Source organism: Carlito syrichta, unplaced genomic scaffold, assembly GCF_000164805.1.
Source record: "Carlito syrichta isolate Samal-C Ts95f unplaced genomic scaffold, Tarsius_syrichta-2.0.1 Scaffold303767, whole genome shotgun sequence".
Taxonomy (NCBI): Eukaryota; Metazoa; Chordata; class Mammalia; order Primates; family Tarsiidae; genus Carlito; species Carlito syrichta.
In genome coordinates this window covers 37,960-57,427 of record NW_007247863.1, presented here as the reverse complement: position 1 = coordinate 57,427, position 19,468 = coordinate 37,960, and the positions used below count along the sequence as shown (strand labels likewise).

Sequence of the window (19,468 nt, the reverse complement as noted above, 5' to 3'; positions counted from 1 at the left end):
GTAGCTGGAACTGCAGGCGTGCGCTACCACGCCCAGCTAATTTTTGATTTATTGTAGAGATGAGGTCTCGTCAAGTTGCCCAGGTGGGTCTTTTCTTCTGCGTTCAATACTTTCTTAAGTGTTTCTTGTAGAGGTGGTCTGGTGGCAGCGTAAGTTCTTAGGGATTGGATATCGGGGAAAGATTTCAATTCTCCCTCACTGATTGTTGGGAGCCGGCCACGAGGCCCACTGAGCGTTAGGGATCAGGGAGGGCCATGGACCCCAAGACCACTAGGATGTGTTCGGGAGCTGTTGACCCCGTTTTCCTCCTCCTTTTACCATGCAGTGCAAGTAACCTAAAGGAACTCTGCTGATCTAAGCTGAAGGCTCTGTAACTGTGACAGGCATGGCTCACTCTAGAAACCCATTGTTCCTGTTTCCCATAAACTGCTATTTTGGCTTAGGTATTAGATATAATTCAAATTCAGGTCACATTTGGGAGCCTTTTATATGGTACAAGCTTCTTTATAAGATTTAAAAGTATATTTGTAGAATTAGTATATACTTATGGAGAGCTGTTTTCAGCTTTTCAATGGTATAAATGACTATCTAGAATTATCAGAAATGGCCCAGCACAGAGTTTGGGCTGGGCCACATTCCTGAGAGCCCAGCACGTACTTTGGACTGGGCTGCATTCTTTTAGGCCGACTTTAGCTATAGTTAGTGTAGGGTTTTTTCTACTTATTATAGAAATTGAATTTATTTTATTCATAGAAAGTATTGTAGAATAGGTCATGCTAATGTTAGGGAATCATGTTAGTGCAAGCATGACCAATCATGATATTTTGAGGTTTAATAAGAACACAGTTAACTTTAGAAATTTCATTGGCTCCATTTTCTACTATTGTGGTTTTGGCCTTAGTACATTTACAGTTTATATTTGCGTTTTATTTTTAGAAGATTTGCTGCTGATGATCATCTTTATATATTAGGATTAGGAATTAGAAACTTTCATAGAAATTAGGATAGATATATAGGACTTTAGAATAGCCATTTTGTTAAGAGATTGTCATCTATTGTTCCAAAAGGTGGCCCACCACGAACTTTGGACTGGGCCACATCCTGTAGAGTCCAGCGTGATCTTTGGACTGGGCCACATTCTTTAGGAATTGGCTTAAGCTATAATTAAGGGCTTCTGTAGCGTTGTGTAAGTAGTATTAGCATAGAATAGAAAGGTAATAAAGTTTAAGTTAGTCATCATGGGTATTGCATGAGCTTTAGAAGTTATTGATTATCAGAGCATCATCATGCTAGTAGGGATTGTTGCACTGCTTTTGAAGAGCATTAACTAGCAAAGGGAACAATAAGACAATCTTGGAGTTTGTCCCTCCTCATACCTAAGAAAACATCTGGTGGGTGGGGGACGCCCCTCCTGCACCTGGCCTTGTGTTCACGTGAAAGACTTGTGAGACTGTCTGTCTAAAATTTGGAGATAAATACCTGCTGTAACTTTCAATAAATGGCTTCTGCTCATTTCACTGAACAGTTGTCCACTTTCTTTCTTTCTCTTTCTTCCTCTTTCTATCTATCCTTCATCTTTCTTTCTTTTAATATCTGTCCCTACAAATTCACCAATGCCACCACATCTTCCAAGGGACTCCCCAAAACTTGCAGGGGCTGGCCCCCCGCAACTGATGAAGCTTAGCTTGGCTGGGTGGGTTATTCTTGGTTGAAATTGTTTATCTTTTAGAACTTTGAAGATAGAGCTCCAAGCTCTCCTAGGGTTTCTGTAGATAAACCTGCTGCTATTCTAATTGGTCTTCCATGGTAGGTAATCTGACCTTTTTCTCTTAATGCCTTTAGGATTTTTTCTTTTATACCTACTTTGTTTAGGTGAATTATTATGTGTCTGGGAGTTGGTCTTCTCATTTGTTGTCTTGCAGGGGTTCTCTGAATTTCTTGTGTTTGAATTTTTGTATCACTGATTAGCTGAGGGAAGTTTTCTTGAATAATCTCATGGATAGTTTGCTCCAGTGTGTTCTCTGTCTCTTTTTCTGCCTCAGGAAGGTCAATTACTCTTAGGTTCAGTCTCTTGAAGTAATCGCTCATGTCTTGAAGGTTTTGTTCTGTCTTTTTAAGCTTATTTTCTATGTTTTTGACAGTTTGGGTTAGTTGTGTATTTTGGTCTTCAGGCTCTGAGATTCTTTCTTCTGCTTGGGTAATTCTGCTTTCCATGCTTATTAGTTTGCTATTTATTTCTATCACAGTATTCTCTACTGCTGTTATTTCTGTTATCATCTCCTTCCTATTTTCCTCTTGTCTCTCCTCAATTTTTAAAATTCTCTCTATTAATGTCTTGATGTCTGGGTTTGTAGCATGTGACTAGTCATTCTGGGTGTTCTTCATTGTTTGTGTTCTGAAATCTGTATTCTCAGTGTCTGAACTCCCAGGGGTCTGTGTGTGACTTATATTCTTCTTTTGGTTTTTCTTCATTTGTGCGGATTTCCCCCCCCCTACTTTTTACCTCCCTCCCCTTCCTCAGCTTCTTTAATTCTGTTATTCAGGGGTGGAGGGGTTGCTTTTACTTCTGTTTGTTCAATCTCCTATTCTTCCTTATGCATTTCCTCTTGCTTTGTTCAATTCTGGAGTTGGTCTGTAGGTTGGGGGTGGTCCTTTTTGCAGTTCTGAGATTTAATTAAGGTGGGAGCTGTGATTCAAAATCTATCTGCAGATCTCAGTATCTGCCAACAGGTGTATGGGTAATCTGAAACCCACTTCCCACTGCCTTGGAATCTGTTCATTCAGTGGGGTTGTAGGCTTACTCCCTTATAGCAAAATGAGGGTAACAGAGGGTAGAGAATGGAGCAACCAGTCGGGGGAAGAGGGGGTTGGAGAGAGAGAGGCGTGAGAAGGAAAACAAACAAGCATACCGACGAACAAATGAAAAGAGACACAAAGCCTGAAACAAGAAAAGCAATAACAACAACTACAAACTAACCAACAACCATACAAAAAAACTAAAACATACAATGATGCTAACATACAAGCTAATCAACCTCCTTATTGATGTGCTATTCCTCTGTACAAAGATGGGGTTTATAGAGGAAAAGAAAGAAAAAAAAGAACAAAACAAACAAAAAAAGGGAATAGAATAAAGTCAGTAAACTAACAGAACCAACCAAGCACACTCTGAGACTTTTCCTTTAAGTCCAGTGTCCTTTCAGCTCTGATTTCTAGCTGTCTTTGCAGGCTGGTAGATTTGTTCACAGTTAGGGTCAGTTGCCCCTGGCCTGCTGTGGATGGTGGTTCAGATCTGGGCTCCCTGCCCAGTCTACCACTCAGATTTGGCCTTTGTCTATTTAGCAAGGGAAAGGAGCTTCTGTCTTTCCCATTTTGATGTTGTTACCTTGGATCTCCAGCAGGTGGTCCTATCTCACTGCTCCAGTTGATCTTCATCTGCATCCGGAGAGTGCAAGTCAGTGCAAGCCTGGCTGGGCAGAAGTCAGATGCCCAGGACGGGTGGGAGCAGGCAAGGGTAGCTCCTTCCACGGTGGGTGGAAGGAGCTCCACAAGCCTGGATCTGGGCGAGGGGTAGCTTGGCAGTGGAAGCAGTGGTGGCAATTTCAGTAGACCGTGCTTGGGGGCGCTTCACAGTCTGGGAGGTGTGGGTTGCCTCAGGCATGGGTGGGGTGATGGCTGCGACAGCGGCTGAGACTGCTTAGGTGATTGAGCAGCAGCCACAGCTGAGCTCCATGTGAAGAGCAGGCTACCAACGATGGGAACTGCAGCCCCCGGGAGAGAGCTGGAGTCTTTATGTGTGTTCTCTTTTGCATAGGGTCTCACAGAACAAGCTGCCCCGTTGTCATCTTGCAGGAAGTGTATTTCATTTTTAGAGGCAGAAATTAAGTCCTACAGAGATGAAATAATTCACTCAAGGTCACAGAATTAGAAAGTAGTTCCTGGTTCCAGGACATTTTTGACCATGTAGCCAGCATGCAATATCCTTTGCCTAATTTTGTCTTATTTTCTGATATTTTACTGATGTGGGGATGGTGGTTTGAATGTTAGAAGTTCATTGTATAGCCATCTTTAAGTTTTTTTGAATAAAAGAATTATATTAATTTAGTGAATAGGTAGATGAGTGTAGGTTTTATCTCCAATTCTTTAGTGAGTTTTCCAAAATTGGCTTGTTTTTATTTCTGACTGAGTTTCCCAGTATATTCTAAAAGAGGAGTCTTCCTAAATGTGAGGCTTTGCTGCTTCACTTTCTGATGGGAGATTTATTTTTCTTCCCTGGGTAATTTAGAAGTTTTATTTTTTTCCTGTTTCTTTAATATCCTTATTAAGGGATTAGAAAGCCCTTTTCCAGGTTAGAGTCTCTAATACAACCCTGCATAGAGCTACACACTTGGAGGATGTTGATTTGCATGTGTTGAATGAATGATAACTTAGCAGTAGAACTGCCTTCATTTCTGTAATGTGTCAACTATTCTTCACATTGCCCATGTCTGTTATCTCTGGGTGTAGTTCTCAGAGTTAGCAGAGAGCTTCACGTCAGAAATAAGATGAAGAGTGTGGAAATGAGTAGATTGGTGTTGTGAATATTGAAAAAGTGAGCTAATGGTTTCAAAGTGGACATAACTTGTTCAACTATTATACTGTTCTTCTGCTTCCCCCTTTATATTTAGTTTTCACTCACTGGATCAGCAGTTTATTTGGACTTAGTATGAGCCAGACACAGTTAGGAATCTGAAGATAATTGTTTTCTTGATGCTCAAAGTCTGACATCAACTGGTAAGTGGTCTATAAGTATATTAAGTGCTTTAATCGAGATATTATAAAAATCATAGTGTAGGAGCTTAAGGGGAGATACAACTGACAGCCTGGTGGGGGCAGAGGTAGTGGTCTGTCATGAATTGGGTCATTTTGGGGTTAAAAACAGGAGTTTTCCAGGCAGAGAAGGTGAGGTTGGCCAACATCTTCAGGAAGGAAGGCCACAACAGCAAGAGAGAGAATGAATTACCTTGGAAATGACAGGATTTTATTATAGTTTGGAAGCGGGTAGAGCAATGGATGAGCTTGGTAGAATAGGTTGGCGCCAGATTGTGAACATCATGTAGTGATAAGGAAGACATTGGAAGGCTTTAATTAGGTGTGAAGGTGAGGAAATTGATGGGGGAGGCCAGTGAGTAAAGGGTTGTCCATTCTTCTGTCTTCTAGCTTTCTCCTGTGCTTCTGGAGAGTATCTAGAAATGAAGAGCCAGGTATGCAGTAAGTGTGGTGAAGGCACCTACTCCTTGGGCAATGGTATCAAATTTGATGAATGGGATGAATTGCCGGCAGGATTTTCCATCATTGCAACATTTATGGACACTGTGGTGGGCCCTTCTGACAGCAGGCTGGATGGCTGTAACAAGTAAGAATCCAAAGCAATATTTGGATCTTGACTGAATAATTGAGAAGAATGTAGTTGCTCTTATCCAGAAAGAAATTGAGAATAATCTTGGTACTGATTGGGATTATAGATTGCAATTGCAAAGTGTCACATATCTTGAACAGTCATTATGAATAATGTAACTGAGTTTTCATGATGTTAAAAATCATTGCATTCAGGATATAACAGATATGGTATTCATAAATACAGTAAAGCTATTAGAGAAACAAGCAAATTAATTTTCTCATAGTATATTTATAACTACATTTAATTCACTGATGCTTTTGCTAACCTTTAAAAAAATTTTAATGAATAATTTCAGATTTTTTTCTTTTCCTCTGAAAGGAAGGATGCATAACCTTCATTTAGACACTTGATTATCTTCTCTGAGAGAGTGGGTTGAATGTCTAAGAAGAAAACCTCCTTTGCTTATTAATCCTTACCTCTTTTATGGGGGATTGTTAGTTTTGCCTATGACTAAGCTAGGGGAATGTTAAATTGTTGTGAAAAAACATAGCAAAATGTTTGTCTTTGAGCTGTACCCCTTTCTGTTGTCTTGCATCCACTATATAGCATTTTCTTTCGTATGGACATGTTTAAAAGAATTAAACTTTAGGTTTAGCCGGGCTCGGTGGCTCAGCCTGTAATCCCGCACCTTTGGGAGGCTGAGGTGAGTGGATTGCCTGAGCCCGCGGGTTCCAGAACCACCTGGGCAGCGAGACCTCATCTCTACAATAAATAAAAAAAAAAATCAGCCGGGCGTGGTAGCGCATGCCTGTAATTCCGGCTACTTGGAAGGCTGAGGCGGAAGGATCGCCGGAGCCCAGCAGGTCGAGGCTGCGGTGGCCGGGAGCGGCCACGGCACTCCAGTCTGAGCGACCGAGTGAGACTCCAACTCAAAAAAACAAAACAAAAACAAAACAAAACCTTAGGTTTTTGGCCACCTTTGACAAGAGTGTCTTAGGAACCCAAAATTTGTTCCATGAGCTAAGGATGCTAGGGAATTATTTAGCTGTGCTAAGACATGTGTTCTCTTTCTCCTTCTTCTCTTCTTCACTCTTGCTTTCTAGCTCTCTTCCTGTCAGTTGGCACCAATTTCTTTATTTTAATACCCTGATAACAGAATTATTTCTTTAAGTGTGTGTTTGCTTTTTAAAAAAATAATCGTGTTTCTTAGAGGAAGATTGGATGTTGTGGGGCCTCAGAACTTTGTTTTGGTGGACACGAGATATTGACATGGCTTCTTTTTATACCTAGAATCGTTTATTCATTAAAGAAATTGAATGGCAAGCAGACATTTTAAAAGGTAATCTTCGCGTGTAATTTTCTCAATGTAAATTTGTCTGATGCTGTTGTTTATCTTTTTTGCTTTCCTTCTTCCACACATTCAATCTTGCATTCTCTCTACTTCTTCTTCTTCTTTTTTTTTTTTTTTGAGTTGGAGTCTCACTCTGTTGCCCAGATTGGAGTGCAGTGGCCACTCCCGGCCAGCGCAGCCTCGACCTGCTGGGCTCCGGTGATCCTTCCGCCTCAGCCTTCCAAGTAGCCGGAATTACAGGCATGCGCTACCACGCCCGGCTGGTTTTTTGATTCATTGTAGAGATGAGGTCTCACTGCCCAGGCGGGTCACGAACCTGTGGGCTCAGGCAATCCACTCACCTCAGCCTCCCAAGGCATGGGATTACAGGCTGAGCCACCGAGCCCGGCTGTTTCCACCTTTTTCTTTCTCTTTAGATTCCTTTTTCTTTTTTCCCCCCATCATACTCCAACTTTTCTCCCTTTCCAAGGGCATCAACAAGAAAGATGGCTATTTAAAACTTATGTACAAGACTTGTGAGTGTGTAAGTTGTGCCTATAACATGTGAGAAAATCAGCGGCTCCTACCATTGAAAGGACCCGTTATTTCCTTTTATTTAACTTTCTCTGCAGTGTCCTCAACAAATGATTTTCAAGTTTGCGTTGTATTTTACTGTGCTGTTTATTGTGCTGTTTCCATTGTTAGACAACTCTAATTATCACAAAATTCTGTTTGGAGCCTCAATGTGCTTCCTAAGTATTTTGTCCACACTGGTTAAAATTCTTACTAACTTCTCTGGTCACATCAAGTAAAGTAACTGCCTACTTCACAGGGCATCTCTTAAAATGCTTGAAGGCAATTATCAGGTAATAACGATTCAATGAATCTGTTATTTGAGGCACTGTCTCTTTGCAGTAAGATATGGATTTTACTAGCACTGGTTTAATGTTATGTTTCTTCAGGTGATTTGCTTAATCTCTTTGCATTTGATTTTTCATTTAAGAAATAGGAACAATCTTGCAGGATTAAATTAGATGCATGTGGAGGGCACTGTGCAGATCCTGTAATGTACATTGAACTCTGTTTCAATAAGTGACCATCAGCAATTGCCTTTTTGTTTATAGATGGTGCCTCATCCTTGGGTGATTAATACAGTGTACTTCTTCAGAATATTTTTTGTCTGTGTGCCTGAAAATAGTATTAATACCACTTATGATTCATTCACCTTAAACAGTCATTCAACTGGGCATTGTAGGTACAAGTAACCTTTGACAACAAATATGCTTTCTTCACGTACATGGAGTCAATACAAGGGGAAAGTGTTTAATGCATTACTTTTCTGAATCTCTGGCAGGATGAAATAGTTGCGTGGATTTTAATTTTACACAGCTTGAATTTGACCGACCAGAGAATGCAGAGAAGAAACAAATAGGACAGCAAGGAACTCTTTAAATTATTTTACTTACCTGCATTGGCATGAAATTTATCAGAAAATTAGTTTGATTTTATAATCAGGAAAATAATCCAGTGGTAAAGGAAGCAAATACTAGACAAAGTATCTTTACAATTCTAGCGTTAGAATCAAATCAGGTTATCTGTAAGCACATTCCTATTTTTTCTTGTTCCTGTGACAGTGCTGCTTATTAAGTAATTTTTAAAAGAAACAAACCAATTCTATTGCCATTTTGCCTTCAGAGCTTCAAGATCTACTTATGAATAGTGGCAACGTATAAATATATGTGGGCTGTGGGACTTTCGCCCTCTAAAATGGATTCCTTTTAAATATAAACCAAGATTTACGCAAATGGTTTGAAAATAATTTTATCTGTTCAGATTTGAAGATTTCTTCTTCTTTATTAGTATATTTTGTGAATTGGCAAACCAGTTTCCTTTTTTAAAGATAATGTCAACATCAGCAGAAGTTAGGTCTGAGCCAACAGTGACTTAAATTTGTGGGTTTTTTTAATGGTGGTTCATTATAATGCACTGAAAAAGTATGTAAGGGAGTAGCTTTTGAGCCTGGGAAATAATATGGTTTATCTGATCTGAGTGTCTTATGTTCCTCTTTGTAGGTAATGCTGAAATCAGGGACCAGCATACTATACTGGAGAACTACAGGCATCCTTATGGACTCTAAGGCAATCAAGCCTGTGTTGGTAAAAAATATCACAGTTGAAGGTATTTCACAGCAGTCTGTTTTAGTAGTCACCTATCCTATCTAACAGTTAGCTAAAATATTTATTAGAATTTTGGTTTGGCTGGATCGAGAGTTTATAGAACAGAAAATAAGATATTAGGCATCAGATAGTGCTAGAAATTCTGGTTTTGTTCTCAGGAAGTTGATTTTTTAAAAATTTGTATCCTTAAACAGAATTATTAAATTGGTGAAAAAAAGTAATCATAATGACAATTTTAAGAGTCTTCAAATGAAATAAAGTCTCGTTCTTTGTTAATGACACCCTAATATTCATTCAAGAAGTATCTATTATGCCAGACATTGAGTTACTCAGGGAGTTGGCAATCTGGGTGGTGCTATACCCGTAAAGTAACAATAAACATCTTGACCTGACTGTTTGTTTTCGAAACTTCTTGTGCTTCTCTGAACCAACTGGGTAATTTTTGGCCTAGGAGAGCAGTCGATAAACCCTTGCATGGCTCATTATTAATTAGGGGAGTATTTTAAATTGAAGCAGTGATCCCGCCCCCCCTCTTTTTTGAGAAAGCAGAATTTATTGAGAGGACAGAAAACCTCCCACAGTGGGAAGGGACCCGAAGGAGTTGCCGAATTCTCTTTTATTAAAGTTTGGCTTACATTTTAAAACTTTATTTTCATTTTATTTGAATAGATTTAGGAGGTACAAATGTTTTTAGTTACATGGATGCATTGTATAGTGGCAAAGAAGTCTAGGCTCTAAGTGTACCCACTATTCCCACCTGTGTACATTGTACCCGATAGGTAATTTTTCATCCCTCTGCCCCTTCTGAGTCTCCAATGTCTGTTATGCCATTCTCTATGCCTTTTCAGGGTCCCCACTTAGAAGTGAGGACATGCAGCATTTGGTTTTCAGTTCCTGTGTTATTTCATTTAGGATGATGGTCTCTAATTCCATCCAAGACATTTTTCATTCTTTTTATGGCTAAGTAATATTCCATTGTGTGTATGTGTGTGTGTGTGTGTGTGAGTGTATACAGAAGGTGCAAAAATATATATAGGTATTTTAAGAAAGGAAAAATACTGCATTAACATTATAGATGAATACAAATCATGTTTGACTTCTGCAGTTTCAAGAGGTGCTCAAAGTGGTTACCATCAGCATCCACTTCTGATTATGGTGAACTAAAAGTAATACAAAAACAACATCTATTAAAATGTATATACATTTTTGGCACCCCTGACATGTATATATTTTAATGACTGAATAGTATTCCATGGTGTGTCTGTGTATATGCACACACATACACACCATAGAATACTATTCAGTCATTAAAAAAATACACATATATATGTGTATATACATATGTATATATACATACATATATATATACATACATATACATGCACTTTCATTATCCACTGATCATTTGGTGGGCATTTAGGTTGATTCTACATCTTTTTTCAATTGTGAATTGTGCTACAATGCCCTAAATACATGAGATGTTTAATGTAAAGTTCAGGTATGTTTTTTATATATAACAATCTCTATTCCTTTGGGTAGATACCAAGTAGTGGGATTGCTAGATGGAATGGTAGATCTACTTTTAATTCTTTGAGAAATCTCTGTACCAATTTCATAAAGGTTGTACTAATTTACACTCCCAGCAACATTGTATAAATGTTTCTTTTTCACCACATCTACACCATCTATTGTTTCTTGATTTTTTAATACTGGTTATTCTGACTGGAGTAAGGTGGTATCTCGTTGGTTTTTTATTTTATTTTTTGAGACAGGGTCTCACTCTGCTTAGACTGGGGTACGTTCCCAGCTCCTGCAGGCTTGAACTCCTAGGCTCAAGTGATCCTTCCACCTCAGCCACCCAAGCAGCTGAGACTGTAGGCTTGTGCCACCATGCCCAGCTAGTTTAATATTTTTGCAAAGACTCAGTTTCACTGTTTAGTACAGGCTGGTCTATAACTCCTGGGCTAAAGCGATTCTCCTGCCTTGGGCTCCCAAAGTGCTGAAATCATAGGCATCAGCCACTGCATGGGTTTTAATTAGCATTTCCCTGATTAATGATATTGAGCATTTTTTCATATATTTGTTGGCCATTTGTATATCTTCTTTTGAGAGATGTCTGTTCGTGTCATTTGCCTACTTTTTAATGGGGTTATTTTTTTTCTTGCTGATTTGAGTTCTTTGTAGATTCTAGATATTAGTCCTTTGTATAGTTTGTATAGATATTAGTCAGATGTATAGTTTATAAATATCTTCTCCCATTTTGTAGTTTGCCTGTTTACTTTGTTGACTATTTCTTTTGCGGAGTAGAAGCTTTTTACTTTTTAGTTCAATTAAGTCCCACTTGTTTATTTTTGTTTTTGTTGCATTTGCTTTTGGGGTCTGAGTGGCTTAAATTTAAACATGTTCTGAAGTGGGCTTCTCCTGTGAACAGTGTGTTAACGCATTAGTCCTACAGACATCTGCTGGCAAAGGCTGGAATTACACACCAGAACACAAATCAAACTATTCCTGGTTGGTTAGGTCTTACGTGTGACTTAGCAGATTATAAAAAGGGAACAGGTTACTGCAAAGAACAGAGAATAATACGCCTGTGGAATTGAAGGAGACCTTGGGATCGGTCTGATTTTTGAGTCAGTGTAGTTGTCTCTTGATAACTCAGTGCGCAGTTACTGTACTTCGATCACATTTTCAACTTCTATCAAATCTATCAATAATATGTCTCTCAAACCACCAACTCTTATTTAAGCATTTATTGTGCTTATTATGCTAGATTAAGTATCCCTCCCAGTTGCTTGTACACAGTGAATACTTTCTTAGTGCTGAAGTAATGCGGTGACAGATTTAGGCTGAGCTTACTGAGCTTATTTATCTCTCACTTCTGGGTAGAGACAGCAGGTAGGTGCTGATTTGCTTGTTGGTAACGGGTCCTTCTTCCTATGCTCTGGTTTTCATTATGACCCAGGAGTGGCATACACGTCAGAATGCTTTCCATGCAAGCCAGGCACGTGCAGCAACAAACCAGGTTCCTTCAGCTGTCAAGTATGTCCTAGAAACACCTATTTGGAAAAAGGAGTCAAAGAATGCTTAAGGTATAAAGAAGACTCCCAGTGTTCAGGGAGAAATAGTTTATGCTCTTCCCCCCCCCCCCCCAAATTGTGTTGGTCAATTGTATATTCTTAAACCAGAAGTCACACATAAAGTGTGACAGCCATGGTGGACCAGATGTCAAAGTGCTAAAGTGACTCAATTTACACTCACACCAATGTAAATTACAACTAATTTACACCCCCACCAACATTGTATATATCCAACAATATTGACTGGATAAACCATGACATCTTATTATCCCTTTCTGCATGACTTTACCCTGTGTCTATGATTTTTTTCCATTCCACATACCACAGGTAACTGCTGTGGATATATTTAATCTAAAATAATTATACTTTTAGATCATTTGTTGGCATAGAGATGTACTTAGATGCGTTTAATTTGCTCCAAATTTTCAATGTACAGTGATAATGGAAGAAATCTAATGTCTTCTGAGAAAAACTATGATACACTACATGTGTATCATGGAGACATTTATTGCTCTAGGACAAATAAAATGTAGACATTTATTTTCCTTAGGCTTAACTAGCTCTACCTAAATTGATCTGGTAAGTTTATTTTTACTTTTTAGTTTGCTTTTTTAAATTTTGACTTTTACTGTCTCTTAGAGTCACAAAGGAAGTGATCCATTTCTGAAATGCTTTTCTATGTTTCAGAAGAAGGATCCAGTGAGTGTGTGGAATGCCCTCTCTGTACCACAAAAGACTATTTCCAGATCCATACTCCGTGTGATGAAGAAGCAAAGGTATCAGAGTTGTTCACTCGATTCCATCCCATGTTTATCCAACCAACCCCCTTCCCATTTGAGCAGACTCTAATTTGTTTATAAGAGAGATTTATGATGCCTGTACGCAAGTGCACAGAAGAAACTTAGGAGTTTAGGTTTTGAAGCCTGCCTTTCTGGCTTTGAATTTCAAATCTACTGCTTAGTTCTATAGTAGAGTTATTTGATGTCTCCGAGCCTCAGTTTTTCCATCTGTAAAATGGGGAAGATATTGGAACCTATCTCATAAGGTTACTATGAAGATACATGGTATATTTAATGTAAAGTTCCTTGCATGGTGCCTGGCACACAGTAGTGCTCAATAAATTACTATTATTTTTTAACAGTTATGCTTTTTTCAAGAGCAATAATATCAGGAAGAGCACAGCCTTAATATGTGTAGTGTGACTCACAGGATGGAAATATCTTGTAAAATCTCTCTAATTATTTGGTTACTTGGTAGGTTTTGTCCATAAAAGCCATGCAGCCATAGGCTATTTAGTTATAGCAGATTACTGTGTAATTGCATTTAGCAATGCAAAGTAATTGGCATATAAATGGCACTTAGCCAGAGGAAAAATGCATGCATGAACTCTGCAGTTGACCCACTGTTCTTTTAATTAAAGAATTAGCCTACACCAGCCTGTGGGAGGGGAAACTGAAATTAAAGTGGGTGCTATACAGCATTCCTTGTATATGTTTGCATCTTTGAAGTAATGATATGTATTTTTTTGACTTAGTTTGGAAAATATATACAGATGTCAGTAAAATTATTACTCTCTTATCTTAATTTTGTAGCCCTAGTTTCTAATCTATATTTTTAATACTTATATGATTATTATTCTTACCCTTAGGTCCTTAAGGTTTTTTTTTTAAGGAATGTTATTTTGAATCCTTAAGACCAAGTACATCCTAGTTTAAATTAGTGGAAAATTTCTATGATAAGAAGTACAACTATTACTTAAAATAAGAACAATAACTCAACCTAACAACTGTTAACTGACAAGGAGCTGTAAGGCAAGGTCTTGGCCCTTACAATAATGGCCAAGTAAGGGCAGTTTCTATTTAGAAAATATTTGTACAGAGGTGCCACTGAGGTGGATTAGAAAGTAATTTAGGTAGCGAGAGGATTGCTTGAGCCTAGGGGTTCAAGACCAGCTCAGGCAACTTGGTGAGACCTCGTCTCTACAATAGATCAAGAAAAATTAGCCAGGTGTGGTGGTACACACCTGTAGTTCCAGCTACTCAGGAAGCAGAAGCATCGTGTGAGCCCAGCAGATCTAGGCTGCGTTGGCTGTGACCATGCCACTACACTCCAGCCTGGGTGACAGAGTGAGACTCCAATTCAAAAAAAAGAAAAGTAATTTAGGTAATGTAAACTTGCGTTAATAATAAGAAAGATAAAAGTAAATTTAGTTTATTCTATGTGATAATCATTAATTCAACATTACTGAAGCTTAAATGAATGAGATCTAATATAAAATAGGATCTTGTCTTAGCTGTAATGAACAAAAGCTAATATACAAAATCTATATTTTCATTATGCAATGAGTAGTTTATTAAATCCATGAGTATAATTTCTATAGGTAGTGTGACAAAATCCAGTTGACCTGGGTCTAATGGAAGTAAGACCATATATTAAATGTATAATATATAAAATATTCTCACATGTACACACACATATGTATATGTGAGTGCACCCACAAGCATGCTGTGTACACATATACAGAAAAATTAGGTTTTTCTGTTGAGTCTACGTGAACTCTAAACATATTCTTGGTATAGAAGAAAACTTGAATAGCACTCTATAAACTCAGTGATTTTTTTTGAAACGTAATTTAAGACTTATGTCAAGGTAAATGTTTTTAGCTTCAGAGGTAAACAAAAGAAACAATGAATGGGAACTTAGTGAACCATATGTATATAAGTAAGAAACTTATATTGGACATGAGAACTTGAGATTTTTTTTCTGTTTGTATTTGTTGTAAGATCTTAATTTGTTCTGGGTTTCACCTTTTCAGAAGGTATTTTAGCTGGGCATGGTGGTGCGTGTCTGCAGTCCCAGCTACTCAGGAGGCTAAGGCTTAGGATCACTTGAAGCCAGCAGTTTGAGGCTACAGTGCGTGATGACTGGGCCTGTGAAAAGCCACCGTACAACGGTGGACAGCATAGTGAGACCCTCTTTAAACAAATAGAAGAATATATAGATATTTTATTCTTGTTAAGAATAGCCTGGTGATTTGTCAGTAGTTTCAGGATATTTCCTTTGGTTGTTTAATGACTGTGTTTTGGTTCTTTTTTTCCTTTTATGCTTTCTTTCATCCTATTTTGCCCTTGCTTGGAGAGGATCAAGTTGGTTGACAAGGAAAGTAGCTATTGAGGTATAGAGATTCCAAACATTACCATTTATGTGATACAGGAATGTTGCAAGTGTGTGTTTATTTCGAATCTTGGTTTAAAATAGATTGCTTATCTTGCTTTCTGCCTGAAGGAAGTTTTACAGAAATATTTAAATTGGTAATTGAAAATATTCCAATCCTAATTAAGAGACTCTCGGTCACACAATGAAAAATGTAGAATTGCCTACTCATTAGTTTTTTTTCAGTAAATCTTTACTGAGCATTAGTTACATAGAGAGTACTGGGTGAGGAGGGCAGAGCTAAATAAGGATAGGATAAAAACGCCAGTGTCTTCCTAGATGTCAAGCAGTGGTTGTCAAACTTTAGTGTTCTTCAGACTGACCTGGGAGGGTTCGTCTCATCTCAGATTTTCTAATTTAGTAGGTCTGCAGCAGGGCCTGAGAATGTGCCTTTCCAGGACTGTCCCAGGTAATTCTGAGTATGCTGGTCCCGGATCGAAGCACTTTGAGAACTTTTGGTCTGGACTCTAGAGGGATAGGTAGACAGTCAAAGAAGGTGAATTATTTTCAAATGTGATTGATGCTATAGCAGAGAAGTTTGAGTTCTAAGGGGATCTGATTCCATCTGGGAAGGCTTCAGGGCTGTATTAAAAACTAAGCAAAAGGCATGAGAGGAGAGCATTTTTGGTAGAGGGAGCAGGATGATGAAGGTCTGATGTGGGAGGGAGTGTGGTAAGTCTAAAGAACGAAAAAGATGTGTGCCTGGAATGTGGGGGTGTGGGTAGGGGTTGCATCAGATGCAAGACATGACATAGGCTAGTGCCAGAATAGGCATAGTTTCCTAGGGCCATATTAGGAATGTTGGCCTTTATCCTAAGAACATGAGAAATCACTGCAAGGTTTTTGGTATCAGAGTGATTGTAGTTACATTATACGTTATATAGATCCTCCTGTCAGTGTTTATAAATAAGACTGGGGGGACAAGGCTGATGACGCCCTTCTCCGTGTGAGAGAAGATGGAGTGAGTGGTGGTAAGAGGAATAGATAAAAGGGCATGGACTGGAGAAGTAAGTAGAAAGTAAAATTCACAAGATGTGGTAGTTAGCTGGATTGGATAGGGGATGAGAGAGGGGAGTGTTAAAAAGGGGTGGATAGAGGTACTGCGTGATTAGAGAGAAGGTTTGGAGGCAGAGAAGAAAAGGCCTTGAGTATAGTTTTGACTATGTTGTGAGATGGGCCAAGTAGAGATGTTGGAATGCCCACTTTTTATACCAGTCTGGGGCTCAGTCTGGGCCAGACATGCGAATCTGAGATTCATAGCAAATAGGTGGCAATTGAAGCCTTGGTTTGGGTAAACTTTTGTAGGGGAATTGTAGAGGGGATTTAGGTCGGAGCCAATGCTAGGAAAGAAGAGCAGGAAAAGTGGGAGGAAAACCAAGGGAGTTACTATCACAGAGTATTGACACCAGCAGGAGTGGTTAAGATAGCTGGTGCTGCTGAAGAGTCAACCTAGATGAGGACTGCAAAGTATCCATTGGATTCAGCAACACTGAAGTAAATGGTGGGAAAATAGAGCCAGCTGAAAACATGGAAACCAGGGCAAAGTGTGTGGAAAAGATACAAGGATCTAAGATTTCTAATATATACAGTAAGGCATTCATTCCCAAATGTTTGTGGGGCCTACTGTATATCAAGTATTGTATAAGGCCCTGTGTAGTTACAGAGAGATAGAAAAAACATGGAGAATTATTTAGTTGGTGTTTTTGACCCGCAAATAGGTTCTGTAGGTCTCAAGGAGATGTCAGACTTTCATGACATTATTCCCTGTGACATATAAATGAGTTTCCTCAAATGTGACATATTCGAATTAAATCTTAGTATACCAAAATAGAGATGCAGAAAATAAAGAATATTTACTTCCCAATAAGTGTTCACTATAAAATTATTCTAAGTAGTAAGTAAACTTGAACTTTTTGTGAATGTCTTATTTATACAAAATGCTTAGAGCCTACTTCTTACATAAAATGAGATACACGTAGACAAGTGCATGCAAGCACACACAAATTCATTGCATGGAGCTTGAACTCAGAACCATACTGATCAGTGATATTGAGCAAATGCTCATCAAGAGAAGGCATGTTTTTTTTCTTTCATATAATTTATTTGAAAAGATGCTGAATTATTACTGTAAGTAATTTTAGAAAGCTGTTTAGGACCCAAATGTTTAAAGGAAATCCTCATACAGAATTTCAGTTTACAAATATTCTGGAAGTTATCTTCCTAACTGGTGAGTCATGCAGGACGGGACTGCCAAATGCTGTTTCTGCCTTCCTTGTGTTTTTCTGGTAGTTTTTACTCCGTTTGGCTTGTTCCTGTTGAGGGATATGTTCACCACCAGAAGCTGATGCAAATCCAGCAAGTGCTTCTTGCCTTTCTTACAAGGCACCATTTGTAGCATGTCCTGACCAGCTGTTAGTCATTTATTGCAGAGGGGTTGTGGCTGTGGTTAGGATCACCTCCCTTTGGCCTTGTCTCTCTCACTGGTGCTTTTGCAAGTCAGCCTGGGGTGCAGAGGAAGATGAAAGGAGGTGGACTTGGGACATCTTTCATCATTTAAGTAGCTAATAATCTAACTTGTATTTCTGGAGAGTGAAAATGGAAGTTTCTGAAAACCGTAAGCACGATTTAGGTCGAGTTAGAGCTATGGACATATTATAGATAGGACTGCAATGAGTAAGAAAGATTTTCCAAGATTTATGAATTTAAATCCTTAGTTCATAAATCTTCATTAAAAACAATCCAGTTTTGGCCTGGTTCACTGGAAGGTCAAGCAGTTACTCATGCCTCCACTGAGGAAGGTCAAGCAGTTACTCCTGCCTCCACTGTGGAAGCTTCACTTCAGCAGGAAAGGGCACACTGGTTATAGATAGAGCTTGATGAGTTCGTCACTGACTGCTGAGGGTGTTAACACCCCCAGGTCTGTGAACAGCAGGGTGATGAGGGAAGGGGCGCTGTATCGACCCACGGATGCTCCTCTTTGAGATCCTGTCCAGTCTGTATGAACTTCAGAGTATCTGCCCTGTTCTTAAACTTATCTGGCACGTCTTGTTGGTTTAATGGAAAGAGATGCACAAATTTGAAACTTTCTGCAACCACATAAAAAGGTTTGTTCTGTGCTTTAGCACACGCAGCCATCTGGTTGGTTCCAATCTTGTTAATAATTCCTCGTTTTCAATAACTCCTTCGGGACCAACTATGATAAGATCTGCTTTCTCCATGATATACCCGACAGCAGCATCCAGCACCACAGTGACAGGGACGATGAGGTGACAGAGGGCTTTGACCATTTTCTTACCTGATAAATCAGGCTGTGACTCTGTGATGTAAACACTGGAATGCTTCTTGGCTGCCACAGCTGCTTCCAGGACTCTCAAGACCACTCTGGGGTAGGCGTGAGTCAATATTCTCACCCCATCTTTGATGAAAGTATGGCACAGAGCTGCAATCTTACTTCTTGACAGTGATGTTCGCCAGAGAAAAAGTTCTCCCCGCTCAATCATTATCTTTTTACACTTGGAGTAATCAGAGTATTCCAGGGAGGTAAGGCTGATGAAGAAGGAAGAGCTCCCCGCCAGAGGACACTGCCACTGAGGAGTCCACACCGCGCAGGGTTTCTGTGGCACTGGTGAGATTCGCTCCCAGGCCCTGGATTGTCTCCCCTTTATCTCTCTTCAAGAACTCCAGCAAAGTCCGGATGGCAGCCACTGCTGAGGCCATGTCAGGATCTTTTTTCACCTGAGACTTAAAGTGTTCAGTTAACTCCTTGTCGTCCATGTTGCCCTCCCGATCGCCGAGCCCGAGGGGCCAGGAACCACCCGCGCTGCCTGGAATGGGTTCGGCAACCTCGCCGCCCACGAGCCACAGAGCCTGACCGAAGGCATGTTTTAATGTTAGCAACATATTTGACAGAGCTTCTCATGATCTCCTATGGACAGAATAGAAAGTTGTGGACTAAATGATATGGTTAGGTAGATATATTGGCTAATTGAAGAACCACACGTAAAATGTTTGATTTAATAAATGCATATCAACTAGAAGTATAGTTTCATGTATTTGCCAGAGTTGTATAAATGTAACAAATTATTTGGCCTAACTTATACAAAGAAGAGTATGAGTCGGGTGACTTATTTTCAGCATTTTATTTAAAAATCATTAACTTCATGAAGATATTAGGAAGTGTCTACAAATTGTGAACCAATAAAGCTTGGAAGAATGATAAAATTAAGATTCAGAAAAACTCCAATGTGCTTGAAAAATGTGCTCAGTTAGTAAAATAAAAATTTATGTGAAA

General features: G+C 39.1%; 2 pseudogenes; one reads left to right on the top strand and one right to left on the bottom strand.

Moving 5' to 3' along the window:
• Window positions 1–7,555: 7,555 nt before the first annotated feature.
• The window catches only part of LOC103261576, a 41,426-nt pseudogene continuing 29,513 nt past the window's right edge, over window positions 7,556–19,468 (top strand).
• Window positions 18,038–19,043, bottom strand: LOC103261575 (annotated as a pseudogene).